The sequence below is a fragment of the Plectropomus leopardus genome, chromosome 9 (assembly GCF_008729295.1).
Source record: "Plectropomus leopardus isolate mb chromosome 9, YSFRI_Pleo_2.0, whole genome shotgun sequence".
NCBI classification, from domain to species: Eukaryota; Metazoa; Chordata; class Actinopteri; order Perciformes; family Serranidae; genus Plectropomus; species Plectropomus leopardus.
In genome coordinates, this window is record NC_056471.1 from 18,584,284 (window position 1) to 18,600,225 (window position 15,942).

General features: G+C 39.8%; 1 protein-coding gene across 1 annotated transcript in view; it reads left to right on the forward strand.

Moving 5' to 3' along the window:
* Positions 1-7,689: 7,689 nt before the first annotated feature.
* Positions 7,690-15,942, forward strand: part of ahnak (AHNAK nucleoprotein) — a 37,255-nt gene continuing 29,002 nt past the window's right edge. Inside the window, 1 exon segment of the mRNA XM_042493907.1 lies at positions 7,690-7,935. The gene's annotated coding sequence lies outside the window, so the exon portion shown is untranslated.

The window sequence follows — 15,942 nt, forward strand, 5'->3', positions numbered from 1 at the left end:
GTGTAAAAAAAAATCTAATAAAGTTGGTAAACAAAGAACTCTTCTATCTGCACACAATATGGTTTGTGTAGTGCCTGCTTTTAATAATGATCTTGACAAAGATTTTAAAATTTAATGACATTTTTGACCACAAATGCAGCAAACAAGATCAGTTTCAGTGAAAACAGACACTTTGTATAGCTTTGCTATTTATGTAAATCAGTATTTTGTTTGCGATTACTGCAGTCTTCACATTGCTTTTTTTCAGAACAGGTGACAAACACCCCCCGTAGACATTTTCAAAATGTGACACATGCAATAGCATAATTATTGAAGCTATTGGTTACACCTTTAAATACATTAAAAGTAAAATATGCACCTCCAGTGAACATCTGGAAAAAGATAAGAAAAAAGAGCAGCAAACACTGGTTCTCAAATCTGTTTTGGAATAAAACCCTATTGTATTTCATGTTCTCACAAATTATCTTGATGACTCAAACAAACAGGCTGTGTGCCAAGTACACTGCGTGCTTTGTCTGAAATCAGGAAAGAATTTCAGTTAATAATTGTGACATTTTGCCAGTATAATACATTGGTTTTCTCTCTTTTGACCTCACATAACCTTTATCAGCCAGTCCTCTGGGTTAAAACCTCTATTGAAATGTGTTCAGATAGTCCCTTGTGTCTGATTAAAGTTGTGTTGCACAATCAAATCTGCAACTCCCTCCCATCTGGCTCTTGTGCCAGTAATGGGCAGTTGCTAAAGGAACTCTGATAGAATTTAAATAATCATTATAACCAGGTATGGTGTCATTTTTGTTTGAGCATATCACAAGTTGCAGTTTTGCTCAGGCCAGTGCCACGTGACTTCCCTTATCCTGCGGGAGACATTAATCATACACATACAGTCACATGTACACAAACAAGCAAACGCAGGCAAATACACACACACACACACACACACACACATATTCAACCATCCATCCCCACCTAATCCTCTGATTTTCCTCTCTTCTACAGTCTGAGCTCCCCTGTTTTCATTGTAGTCATGGGCCGTGAGTCATCGAGCGTCTGAGCCAAGCTATTTGCGCTGGTTCACACTGGCTGACACACCTAGCACCAGGAAACACACCCATTCCCACATATCCTTGTATTCAACTAAAGTGACCTGCACAAAGCAGTGACACTCAGAGGGGATTCAGTTTGTAAAAACATGCACTGCATGTGCAAATGATTCAGGACATCTCCCTTATAGCTGTTTATCCCGATTGCACAAACCGCATTATCTTAAAGCTCGGTCTCCAACTCTTCTACCAATTTTCATCTGCTTATCTTGATCTTCAGCTCTGGCTGTGGATTGATTTAGATTTTATACAGGCGAATCAATAAGTAATCAAGGCGTTTATCTAGAGTCGCGTCATCAGTGTAAGAATGAGCTCTTAAATAACAGTAAAAGTCAATAATGGTCATTTGGAGTTGTAAAGAACGCACTGCTCAGCCAGTGTTTACTGTGGGGATGACCTTAAACACTAAAACACGCAGAAAAGTTGTTGAACGGCACACAGTTCGGACAGACCTGCCGCTGTTTACATGTGCACACATCTTAGGACTTGTCTGTCTGGAAGCACCAATTGCTCTAAGCTGAAACTGTTCTTCAAAGGCAACAACAGCCACACCTCAGTGCCAAAAAGTCAAACATGCACAGAGCTGAGCAAACAAACGCAGTAGCAGGGAACTTTGTGTTTGATGAGGATAATGATCCTTTTCATCAGTTAAGCAACACAATTGAAAAGCACAGGGCAAGTACTTTAAAAAAGATAACATAAAAGATCTCTGCAGTCAATAAAATTACGTAATGCATGGTGTCCACCTACTCCAGAACTTTCTGAGATCAATTGTGTTTTAAGTTATTTTACTATCCTTCCGAATTGTTTATTTAAAGCACTGTTGAGGTCCAAAGAGTCAAGCAATACCACTCTTCATACAGAGTTCTTTAGGATCTCTGCTTATCTTGCACATAGTTGAGATTACTCCTTCTCTTTTATCTCAGCATGCACAGAATTACACATGCACCCATGCAAACAATCGGTCTTCTTTTATTCACAGAAGTGCACCCCCTTTTGAAGAGATAATAAAATCAGAGCTGTCTTGGCTCATGTGGTGTAATGTGATAATATTCAATTATGTGTATGCACATATGTACAAGCTTGTGTGTTTGTGTGCCACTCCCTGGTCGAGCCCTAAAAAGCCACACAGATAACTTCCTCTGTATTTGCTCTACTACGTGCATGTTTGCTATTTCACCTCACTGAGGACAGACGTGACATATATACAAGGAGGTAAGGGGTGTTTCAAAAACGTTCAGCACTGATGAGAGGCTGGTGAGAGGCTCAAGCGACAATGCATTTGCAAAACTAGATACACACAAATTGGTGATTCCCAGCCAGGAGAACTTGTAGCAGTTGCAGTGTACGCAGAAAGATTATAGAGTCACAAAACACATTTTTAAAAATTGAAATTATAGTTTGATTAAAGAAAATTATCCACATATTAGGTCAGCTAAAGTACCTAAAGCCGACACATTGCAATTAAGAGTGTGTGAATTAATAAATGGTTTTAAGAGATAACTTAAAGCAGTGGTGTCCAAATGTTTTTTAATGGGGGCCAGATTATATATTCCCAAAATACATCAAATAGGTAATTTAGGAAAAATCACAAACAGACAAGACAAACAAAAGTGTTTCATCTTAGTGAAAATATATTTAACTATCCACTGTTCCTGAAAGCAATGGACCTCACTGTCTTCTTTACACGTTTTGCTTTTGCTTTGCTGTGGCCATATCTCGTGCAAAGCAGGAAATATCTGTTGTTAGGCAACCGTTCAGTTTGTTTGTTTACTGTCTGTGTATAAAAATATATTTGTCCTTACTTGATGCATGTGTACAAGCTGTATTATAGTCTTGCCACTTTGAGGTGAAGGGAAAAAATGCAAATTGAACTCACTTCTACAGTTCTACAATTTCATTTAGCAGACGCTTTTATCCAAAGCGACGTACAACACAAGCAAAAATTTAGACTTAAGGAAAAAACCCTTAGTAAGTGCAAAAAGTGCTTCAGGTGTGATTGGTCACAGGTATTGCCGTCTAGTGGCAGAAGAAGTGCTGCACAGCGCCACAACCCCCCCCCCCCCCCCCCCTCGTTTTTTTTTTTTTTCAACACAACTAAAAAAACATGCGCTGCTCTCCCCCCCCCCCCCCCCACCCCCACCTCCCCCCCCACTCCTCCCCCCCCCCCCCCCACTTTTTTTTTTTTTTTTTGAAAACCAAAGTAATAACCAGTAGCGATCTCAGCATCTGAGATTCAACAATCTCAGTATCACTACTTACGATGACAATCAACATACAACATCAATTGTATTGTATGAGTTTTCAATTGTCTCTTAAAAGTAGAAAGGGACTCAGCAGGACGCACAGAGTTTGGAAGTTTGTTCCACCATTTGGGAACAACAGAAGAAAAGAGTCTGGCTAGAGATTTAGAGCCGTGCTGGGCTGGAAGCACCAGGCGTGCTTGATTAATCGATATTGTGTGGAGGGCCACATATAGCCTAATATGTTTTGAAAGTCAAGCCAAGGGCTGTTCAAAATTAGTCTACGGGCCACTATTAGTCCCCGGGTCAGACTTTGAACTTGCCTGGCTTAAAGTGAAGATAGTTCAACTACTTAGTCAAAAATTGATGGATTTTAGAGATGTAACTAAGTGTAATGGGTAAGCTCTTAATTTAAGGTAATGAATAGGCTACATTTTAAAATAGCTAGCTGGGAGTAGCCTTATGGACAAATGGTTGAAATAGCTGGATAAATTTATGGACAACTAGTTGACAGCTAACTACAAGTCATAGATAGAGGCTGAAATTGTTATTCCAGCTAACAGATGAATGGTTAAAACTGTTGGCTTAAAGTAATTTAATGATGAAACATTTGAAATAGCTTACTAAAATAATGGAATAATTAATTTACTTAGGCTACTTTTTCATTTACTCACACATTTATTTATGTGTTCATAATTTAATTAATTTATTTCTCCTTTCATTTGTCCATAGTGTAACACGCTACAGCATCTGCTAAAGGTTAGCATTAGCTTTGATGCAAACCAGCACTACAAAGGCCCAGGAGGAGAGTGACTCTGCCCTTGCACCTCATGTTAAGGTAAGTTTTTTGATTTTGGTTTGTTTTGTTTAATTGTTGTTTTACTTTTTTAATATGCCATTTCCTCATTAAATTCACGTCTAAAAAATGTTTGAGGCAAGCAATCACCTGTGTCACTTCCAACATTTACAGTTTTACAAACGTTTTCGGAGTTGAGAGGCTCCAGGAACTCCTGTGACATCAAGCTAACATTGGCGCGTTCAACATGGATGTATAATGAGAAAGAGAGTTGGAGATGGGGCCCCATTCATTCCTACGAAAGTCGCTGCATGAAGCCAAAATGGTTCAACTTCTGCATTTAAAATGACCATGATGAGCAGCATTGCTTCTGCACCGTGCGGCCAATAGAGCAGGTGCCCAGGTACACGGCTACTTCTAACTTTACGCTTTCATAACTTAAATGGGGATTAGATGATTCAATCATGTGACTCTGCTACACTTTCCAATTGTTATGGGACCTAATTGAATATATTCCGATAGTGAAATGAGTTATTTTGCACAGGTTGTGATACTCAAAAAATGTTTTCCTTTTACAGACGTCTCTTTCACCATGTAAGTCTATGGGAAAAAAGGCCTTTCGGGCAGCAGGCAGGGCATCACATGACGGTGTAATTACAATGTTTGACGACTATGAAAATTGGCTTCAAAGTTTGACACACTCCCTGGGGTCCTGTGTTTACACGAGTGATACCCAACAGACTTCAAGTCATTTTGAATTAAAATAGTGAGATGAAGCTTCAAATTTTCGCTCGAATCTCGCTGCGGATGTGTGTGAGTTCTGCAGTGGCTCGGTGATAATGTAAGTGGTCATGTTGTTGCATTTTCATAACGGAAACACTGCATCAGAATGACTGGCCGGCTGGCTAATATTAGCTCGCAACCCTCACAGGCCAGCATCAGAGACTCACAGTTTGAGTTGTCTGGAGCATTTTCAAGAGACCGATCTTACCATTTCAACAACTTAAAAATCAGTTTGGCCCTTTGGACTCTTCTTATATAAAATATGCTCAACTATCCTCTATTATAAGAAATGTGAAGAGGGGACTGTACCTGTTATCTATGATTTTACACCTAAAAGTAACATTAATGGATCAATGATAAAATAGAAATGGTGAAGATAAATAGTTTAAATGTTCAGCTTCTTTTACTCCAAAGTGATAGAAGCATAAAGACTTTCATAGATAGATAGATAGATAGATAGATATACTTTATTGATCTCAAAACTGAGAAAAAAATGATAGATCAGTAGCATGAAAAAATATTCTTGCTGTATTAACTTACATAACATTGTTAAATGATACAAGGTTTAAAATGAACCAGTGAACGCATTTTGAATGTGGCGGGTGGTGCCGATGAGGATTTTCTTGAGTTCACCTGATAAAGCAGAGAATTACTATCCTAAAAATATCAGTGCAGTTACAGAGTTTTATGAGACATTTTCATCTGTAAGCCTGTAAGGCCTCGTGTGCTGCCCTTAATATTACCCGTAATCCCATGCTGAGTTTTTCTGAGGCACTACCCAAAATGACTCAAAGGCTCATGTCATTTCTTCTTTTGTACTTCACCACACAGATGCATATAAATACATGCACAAATTCAACTGTGTCTCTCGTACAACTTTGGCGTGATCAATTGCAGTGTTTTCTAAAACAAACGTCACAAAGTGTGGGAAAAACGTTTTCTAATATTGGGGCGGGTTAAACAGCGCTCTGTTTGCTTTGGCTGGCCCGGCATTAGAGCTTGTAGAGACAAAGCCTGTGTATGAGCAGACTGAGATGGGTGCAGCATTGTGTGATAGCAAAACTGAAACATCATTCAGTAGACTACATCATGACTGTAAGAGGAACGGCATTGGCTATGACTATGTTTCATTCTAAAAAAAAATCTTTCATGTGACACTAGTGATTACAAATTTTTTTAAGGGAGGAGAGACTCGTCTTCACGCTGACAATGACTGAGATTACTAATACAATTGCAATAATTTCCACCTATGAAATGACAAAATAATGCTTTCAAAATCTTTAATATGTTTTAAAAATCCAAAACAGGCATAAAGTTATTTAACGGAAAACATGCAGCTATTAGTACAATTCAGTGAGACTTGTTTCAGGGTGGGCATTGTTCAAACAATAAACTTTGGAAAATCCTGCCCTGTAAATACACACTTTGTCTTTTGTGTGTAAGTAAAGGACTCACTGCTTAGTCATTTTGCTAATGATAACTTTGTGTCACTTTGTGTGCAGCAGTTTAAATGCTGTAATAACATGTTTATGCCATTGCCTATCATACGATACACATATTGTGGTGTGTTACTTTGTGTAAGCTACTTCATACAAGATTAAATTGGATGAAAAACCCGTTTTAATTTTTTTTCTTTCTATTTAATAAATAGATTATAGAATGACAAGAAGTTATGCAAAGATACAGTGAGTTTTAAAGGCTGCAGTGATTATTGTGTAAGATTTTATGCAAGGCATTTAAGCCTTTAAAACCTGAGCAAATAATTTAATCCCTCCAAAAATATGGGGAGAAGGCAATGAGCTACTCAACACATGCCCCAAAAGAGAGTAGTAAAAAAAAAAAGAAACAACAAAATTAACTAAAAATAATAAGCAAACAAACAAACAAAAAAGAATAGAAAGAAAAAGCAACTAACAAGAAAATGAACCAAAAACTGCAGAAAATGATAATAATAATAATGTAGATTTTTTTTAAATAACATAATTTACAATTATGTTATTTAAAAAAAATCTACATTATTTTGGCCCTAGTTTTGGATATTTTTTTAACAATCCCACCTCCCCCCCCTTTAAAAAAACTAATTTTCAGGTAATTTTCTTCACCACCCTTTACTAATTTTTATGATATTTCTTGACAATGGTCATTGCTGTTATCTCCGTGTTTTTCAGGAAAAATAACACCAATCTGCTCAGTGCTCAGGTTTTAAAGGGTTACATAGCTTGTGAGAGGCATCTGAACGCAGCACAAGAAAGGCCGCCTCTTGTGCATATTTGTCAGTTGGGTAACCTAAAAAAAATGCGTCACATGCCTTGAATTTGCTTAATGAAACAGTCAAAATTTATCTTTTTCAGTTTTTTATTATTATAATAGGCAGCAAAGGCAAATCTTGCTTGAATAATATATGAATAGAAAAAAATCCTCTCAGCCACTGGTAGTCGCTCACTTTGATATTATAATTACCTTTTATATAAAAGCAGTTTCAAAAGCACTGACTGCTGCTAAAAGTTTGGTGATAAATGTAAATACTTTTAAAGACATTTAATGTAGCTATGTTATAGTAAATTAACATTTCTTTCCATTTTTTTAAAGCAGAGGTTGGTTTTCCTACTTCATGTCATTGGAGCCCTCTATGTGAAACAGTGGGTGGTCCCAGGACTGCTGAGAACCACTCCCTCGCACCGGTCCCCTCCCCTGCATTCCCCTCCTTCTGCAAACCAGGAGCCCTACCCCAGCCCCTGTCCAACCACTCTGCTCAGCCCAGAGGAGCAGCCACACAGAAAAAAAGTTTAAATCAACTCAGAGCTGAGGAGGGAGGGAGAGAGGAGGGGGGAGAAAACGCCCTGGAAACTTGGTTGATCAAGAAATAGGAAAAGAGTGATAGAATCCTAACAGACTGCAAAGTTGTGACTGGAAGAAGAGCTTTCCTTGGGCTGGGGAGACAGGGACACGACACGTTTTCAAGGATGCTCAAGCTGGTGTGAGGCTTCTTGGGCGCAAAGACTGCGCACAGGTAAAGATGCACTTTTTTTCTTTTCTCACACTGAAGTGAATGCTTCTTTTAGAAACAGTTTTTGTAAACTTAGTTAGCAGCTGTGCTTTCCTTTAAACTTAATTGTGCTGAAAAAATAGCAAGTTGTAACAACTTGCACAAGGTTTACAGTTGCAAAATCCAACATTCCTGAAATATTCTAATGGGCACTTGTAGTGTGTGTATGTGTGTGTGTGTGTATCAGTGGTAAGATTACTGTGCCTTTGTCCTACTTTATTGCATGTGTTTATCTCCTGTGGTGTCCTATGGCTTTTCCTTCAAGGAAATTGTGCTGTCTGAAAGTTTAGTATGAAGAGAAAATGTGTAGAGAAATAGTTATGTTTTTTTTCTATAAAGCTGCAAAGTGGCAGTGTTTTTGTGTGAATATCATCATACTGTAAGTTTTAAATGACGATTTAAAATTGCAAAAGACCTGAGAAGTGGGTGTGTACCCACAGCCACCACATGAATGCAGAGGACTTGAGTGGAGTTGCGCACTTAATTTTTCTTTTCAACTTCACACAAAGGTTGTTATCCAAGGTGCATATGAGTTCTGAACCAGCTGTCATGGAAACAATATAGAGCATTTTCTCATGATTTAAAGAAATAAGAGGTATGCAAAGTACCTCTACTTGTATACTGATTTGACTATTGTGCAACGTGGATGTCCTTTGCGCACACATAATCTCTTGTCTTTGGGATAGTTAACTTTTTTAGCACATACATCCCACACACTGAATGAAAGTTGAACAGAACAAGTTGGAGAAAGGAAAGAGTTTTAAGCAAACACCCTTTGTTCAGACTAGGAAGTTTAAAAAGTAAAGGTAATTCTCCTCAAGAGCCTGCAGCAACGAGCTTGGGTGTGGATTCCTCTCTTTCACCTCCCTCCGCCCCCTCCTTTTTCCCCTCCCTCCCTTTCTTGCTTTGCTGTCTCCTCACAGAGGCACACCCTTTATAGCCAAAAAAAAAAAAAAAACTGAAAAAAACCCTATACATGCTGCCGATGTCTGTCGCAGTTGGAAACACATCCAAAGGTCTTTTATGGAGTATTCAGATGGTTTCAGCTAAATTAAAAGTACTGATCATAACTTTTCTCTGCCTGTGCTCTGTGTCGTAGGGTGCTGTATAATTATTAGTCATATGGATTAGTCAGTGGAAATCTCATATGTGGGCCTTTTTTAATGCAGTCTGCTTTTGTGGAATGTGACAAACTTGTATGAGGGTTGTTGATGTGATAAAAATCAGGTTTTGAACAGCTGTGTTACGTAAGAGATAGTTGGATACTATCACTACTGCTTTGCACTGACGCATGTTTGTTTCTTATGACTTACTTTTCAAAAAATCTTGGACGGGGCAAGATTTCTCTCTTTCTTTTACCTTGGGTCTCTTAACCTGGGCGGCAAGCCAGGGTGTGCAGGGGAGGAAAGAAGGGGGTAGAGAGGGAGAAGGAGGGAGGAAGACAGGGAAAGAGAGTCAGGGAGTGAGTTAGTGAGGGGGGATGGGCGGGGCGGGGGCGAGGAGGGGAGTAATGGAATGTAGTGGTTTGGAAAGACAAGCTAATTGAAACCAGGTTTGAGGCGTAGAGGGGGGAACTTAGACTTCGCACTTTTGGAGAAAGAGAGAAACACGCTTTATCTGCCCCAAAAAGTTGAGAGATATTTATGTTTCTGCCAAACGTGTGCACATATTTAAAGCACAAACAGCATCTTTCCAGTTGTGCCTCAAACTAGAATCATAACATATAGTCTGGTCTGCGTTTGATGTGACGTATTTGTTCAAGTTGAGGGAAAAGTTTAGGAAAAATGCAGACCAGATGTAATCCCTTGTCGAATCTCAGTTGAAAGTCAAACTTCTCAGTGTGGAGCAGCCTGTCCTCCACTGCTCCCTCCTGCCACACCCAAAAATCATTTCAGTGTTAGGAAGAGTTGCTTTTTGTTCGCTCTGCACAGCCTTTTTCTACAATGCGCAGTTAACTCATGTCGAGTGCCCCACAGCTGTAAATGTCTGGCATTTCTCAAATTACTCTTGTCAAGGTGATTGATTGTGACACAGTCTGCTTTAAGAACCAAATGGTGACATAGGCCTAAAAGGTCTGTGGGCAGTAAGTTATAATCTAAGCAATCACATGTTTTGTGTTCCCAGCATTTCAAAATTTAATGTTTTACTAGCTGATAATATGGCTCAATATGGTATCCATGATGTTACATATGATAGTGTGGATGTTGAATTTTGCTGCAAGCAAGGGTATGGACTTATACAAACACAATAAATATGAAACAGATATTTCCAGCGCTAAAACTTTCAAAACCGGTTCTTGACTGCCTGCAGCTAAAGCGCTTGTCGGTTAACAGGGCCTCATCTCAGCCCAGGGCGGACACTGTTTGTCTAAATAGTTGCGCTGTCTACCAATGCAGCAGTACAGAGGCTACATTATGTTGTCACCTGGGGTAATATAAGACATTTGAGATGCCAAAGAACCACACTGTGAAATACAGGGGAAGCTTAGTTGCTCAGTCATCAGAGGGAGTGCGCAGTGCCGGTCATGCCGATTTTGTTGCACTTGCCACCCATGTGACAAACAGTGTCTTCCCACTAGCCTTAAGAAAAGGACATGCCTCATGACTGTTTGGAGTTCTAGCCCGATCATGTTAAGATATTTTTCACAGAAGCACTATATATTCTTGGACCGTTGAGTGGCAGTCAAGGCAAGAGGAGTGGTGTTACTCAGCCGTGCCAGTGTGAAACGGAAAGAAACTGGTCTCTAGCACACTTCCTCTGTCATTTCCTCATGGGTTTGTTGAGTGGGTGGTTTGAAGGAGGGACAGCGAGGAGAGGCAAAAAAAGGGAGGTGGATGTATTGAATAAGCTAGAAGAAGGGTGGGTGACTGCGATCAAACTAGCTTATTTTTTTCACACTTCTTTAGAATCGAAGCTCAGCTTTCGGACACCCGGCTGACTCTCTGAAGTCACACCCAAGGGATTGGTTAAATAAAACAATAGAAAATTTGCAGATGGGCAACGGCTCCAGGATGGGAAGTTTAGTTTTCACCCAGCTGCAAATAAACATCTAACTGTAGTGTGCGAGTTTAGAAAGTCTTTCGAGGCAATCCATCCAGCTGCCACTCCCTTCTCATCCATCCAGTGCTGGTTTTGGAATGTGTCAGCACGTCCTCCTCAGTATGCTCTGTGGAGCACCTATCATTAGCATGGCTTGCCTTGTTGTTAAGAAATAGTGATTTAAGAAGTATGATGAGATAGTCCTCACAAGTCACTCATAATACCTCTGAAAGTCACACCCATGCACATGCATGCAATTCCGACTTGTTTATTGTCGCTCTTAGCTTGGTGTGGCCTCTGCAGGTTTGGGATTTAAAAAGGGTGTGAATCATTTTTTTGATAAGCTGATAACTTTCCCCACTGCTCTGCTACACATCTGCTATATGACTCCATCCAAAAACAATCAATCTTAGCCCTTCGAAACCTAAGCAAACTGGCTTGATTTCCTTTATAAACATGGGAAGGAGGCAATGAGCAACAAAAGAAGTAATTACCAAATATTAGCAAGAAATTAATAAAGGTAAAATAAAATGACCAGAAAATTAGTTCTTGTTTTTTTTAAGAAAAAGGGGGAATGATCTAGAAAAAGTGCTTAAAATTATAAAAATTCTAAATATTCTGTCATAATAAGTAGCAATAAATATAGTTTTTCTCTGGCTTTTTCTTCTTTCCTTAGACATTTTTCCCTACCGTTACAAAAAAATTCTAAACCTACTAATTTCTTACAATATGTGGAACTTTTTTTTTTTTTTTACCAAGTTGCTTATTAAATTTTTCCCCATGTTTTTGAAAGAAAGTGCTCCAATTTGCACACAGATCAAAGAGTTAAATTCTTTTGAAAGGTGTTTGAAAGCAGCACAAGAAAAGTGATGTCCCTCCTCATTGACTGTTGCCTTACTGCCCAGTCTACTTGCACCCAAGTAATTGTCTGTCTTACACCCCCAACCCCCATGTTGCCCTGCGCAAGGAATGACGCGCAGCATCTGTTACAGAAACTCTATTTGGAGTGAGGCAGCCAAAATGTCAGGGCAACAGGGCTTGGAATGTAAATTTAGAAATACATTCGGCTTTGTTTAGGTTTTCTTTATCTGCCACGAGATACACAAGAATGGTGCTCGTAACAATCCATCACTCCCTCTTGCTCTTAACTCTGCACCACTCTGGTGTGGTCTGAATACGTATGTATGAAGTTTGAATATGTAAGATATGTAAGTATGAATACATATCCTAAAACTCTGTGCTTATGCTTGAAGCTCCTGAGCTAAGGAAGTCTATATATACATCTGCTGCTATGGTTGCCATCTAACCCTCCTCTTAACCTTCTTGTCTCCTGCTCCATGAAAGGACTTGCATTTGTTCTTGTTCAAACAGCAGCTGCGAAAGACAAACTAAATTGAGTTGAAGTTGTGCAGTTATATGGCGTAGCCTATATAAGGTTTCTATGGATGTCTTTACACCTCATGCAAGCTCTTATTTATGTAGCGGCACTGTGTGAACTCCCCTTTCTCTCTCTCTCTCTCTCTGCTGTAACTAGTTATGCCACTTCAAAATTTGCATACACAACTCAGTTATTTTGCAGCTCTGCTTGTCATCATTTTATTACTTGATTAATTTATTGCTCAATGTGTTTGGCTCTAAAACTGCTGTAGGCACTAGTCCAGGATCACTTCTCATTTCAGGACTTCAGCTATAGCAACACTGTTTTGTCACATTTTTGCAACAATATTATTGTTGTTTTTTTTTTCTTGTATAGCCCATGACACTATAGTGCAACTTAAGCTGAGACAGAGGGAAAAACTCCCCTGAAAAACTTGACGCATAAGGAAAAAATGGGAGAAACCCCAGGAGAGGAAATTCAAAGTGCGATCCTCCCTTTTTGGATGCCTAGGGGTGTAATAGAGAACAATGAGTAAAGATAGGAGCCGTGATTTATCTGATACTTTCCGCCTCATATACTGTAAAACATTTCTTTTACCTTCTTTTTGTGAGGACTTAGAATATCATTCACATGAAACTCAAGAAATGAGCCCTGGTCTTGTTTGTGATCTCATAAAGAGGAAGAGAGGAGCATTTTAAGAGTTTTCTTCAGTTTTTCCATTTTGTGCACAACTCCTGCCAAAGTCACAATAGTTTAATCAGCAGCAGGCCAAGTTGGCGTCAGTGGGCAGGCTTTGGTCTTCTGCAGGACTTGTGGTTTGGTTTAGGGCTATGTTGACTATGGAGTGCAGAAAAGAACCATTTATTTTGGAATGGATTCCTTTTATATGTGTCACACATATGTCCTATCTGCGTTTTTTAGGCAGGGGTTGAACCTACGCTGGGGCCTGCTGTGTCTGTCTGTACTTGCTGCGTCAGACTACAATGAAGAGAGGAACAGGGAGTCTTGTCTGTTCTGGCAACACAAATGATTTGGTCACTGCTTGTCTCTTTGCTTCTGTGCTCTGAGTGCCTTTTTATTCGTTCATAATCAAATCTTATCACGACGCAGCATTGCTACGCCTGATTTGCTTACGATTGAGCTTTAATCATTGTCACACTGCTCGTGTTTTGTTCCCCAAATTGATTGGATTTGGCAATCAACCTGATGGATTGCCTGCAGCCATTTTGATCAGTTTCCAGTGTGCTGTGACCTACTTAAGCACAAATGAGGACAGTCCAGGTATGCACCCTCAAGATATAGAAGACACAAGCGCTGCTGGGATGGGGTGTAAACAAACAGCAGTGAGGTGTTCAGTGCTGTTAGTGCATCTACCTGCTACACAGGTGGAGCCAATTAAAATGTTGGCGGTGACATGGATGATGAAAATGGAATCTGCTGCTCCTGTGCTGCTTTCAGTCTCCATTTGAGCGAATGTGCCTTTAAATGTGCATATCTGACTGAGTGTGGTGTTCTTGTTTATTTGAGCAGAACCTGGAGGTTGGGGGTGATTGCAGGGGGAGGGTGGGCACTCAGACAGGGTGCAGGGTGGGCGGCATAGAATGAAGCTAGAGTCAGAGAGAAAGAGGACATTTCTTTGGAGTTAGTCACTGTGGGGAGAGGCTGGGCTCTCTTCCAGCTGGCCTGACGGCTCTATCAAGGAATGTGTGTGACTAGAGGCCTGGGTGGGGCTGTGGACTGAGCTGCTCCCTCTGTAAGCAGAACACACAGGCAAAGCGACGTGATCCGCCTCGTGGACTCTGGCGTGGTATTTCTACTCTGCAACGCGGCATTTGTTTTTATTTGTTTTCCCCGCCGTCGGTGACCGCGCTTCACCTTACTGTGCATGTTTGTGTGTGTGTTTATGTGTGTGGCCCCACACAAGTATTGACGATAGAAGGAGGGGAAATCTTTTTTTGATCTTTTGAGCCATGTTTGTGGATGCTATCGCAAAGCACATTCATCAACAAATCTCAGGGAGAAAAAAGTCATACGCATTTCTGTCACAATCAGAGATCTCACATTCCCTTTTTCTAATTTTGTTTTGGACACTAGTGATGCACTAGACTGATACTTGACAAAAATGTACCTCCGTCATTCAGTCCGCCCTTTACCTGGGTGACTCCCAACATGGCAGTCTGATTAATACGTCTCTGTAACAAGAGTACGTGTTAGAAAGTGTACACAGCTGCTCCGACGCAAGTCTCCCTACACAAACAAAATGACAACCACGCATTGGCTGGCATTTATCTCAGCTATGTCCCGTCTATGTCAGTGTTGGACCTGTTCAAAAAGGAAATCAACAACAATGCACCCTTAGGCAAATCTTTGAAGAATTTTACAAGCTTTGCACCAATGATTTAAGGAGTGTGTTTACTCACCTCATTTAGCATTTAGCATAGGTATTCAAAATCAGAAATAGTTGTGCAATCACAGTCATTTGGCAAAGTTTTCATAAAGTAATGAGCAATTTAGTTTATTGAGCAGGAGAGGAGAAGGTTAATGACGGGGTTGCAGAGTCTGTCTCTGAAGAATTTTTGTGAGGGACATGTTCCCACTGGTAGATGCCTGTCTGTACACGCATCAAGTTTGGTTCTGTTTGTACTGGGACTGACAAAGAGAAGGCTTTGTTTCACATTGTGCCGGTGGGCTGAAGCAATAATCCTCGTAAGTCCGGTAAAATTTTGGGCTTGTCACAGCGGGTGAGAGTAAGATCGACTTGGTATGGAGGCTGACACTAACAATCTAAATCATGAATATGGTTGCAACATTACTTTATTGATTTATTGGCTTATGCGGCTGCCCATTTTTGCAGTTAAACTACACTAGTTTCATACTTTACTCCTTGGTAGTGCATTCTTGTCTGACAGTCATCATAGAAGTAAATGAAACTCGAGCAGAGGAATTCATAATCATAACACATTTCCTTAAAAAATATCTTGTTTCTTTTTAACAATCAGGTTTAAATTCCATCAAGCTGAACTGGATCCTGGATAGGAAGTGTGCCCATCTATCTGGTCATGTGCACAAGTGAGGGGCCACACCAAACAAGTAGCTGGATTTATTTACTCAAAGGGAGTCTTTTGCATAGCTACCTGCCAGGGTCAATACTGCTGCTACTGTTGGTTAACTATTAAAGGCTCTGATTGGTCATGTGCGGTCCATTGAGCCTGAACGATAAAATGCCATGAGTAAATCTTGAATATAAGTGTGTGTGACTTTGTGTTTCATGTTGGGTCACACCTCTTTACACAACAATGACTTGTTGTGGAATGTAATTAAGTACATTTACTCAAGTACTATACTTTAGTTTGAGATGCTTAACTTGTGTATTTTAAACTTTAATCTTATTTTTTTACTTCAACTCCACTATACTCATGAGGGAAATATTGCAGTTTTTACTGCAGTATATTTTTTTGATAACTTTTGTCACTGTACAGACTTTTGTAAGCAGACCATATGAAAACATACAAGTTTTGCTGAAATGGTTGATCAGTTGTTTAGAAAATGTATTG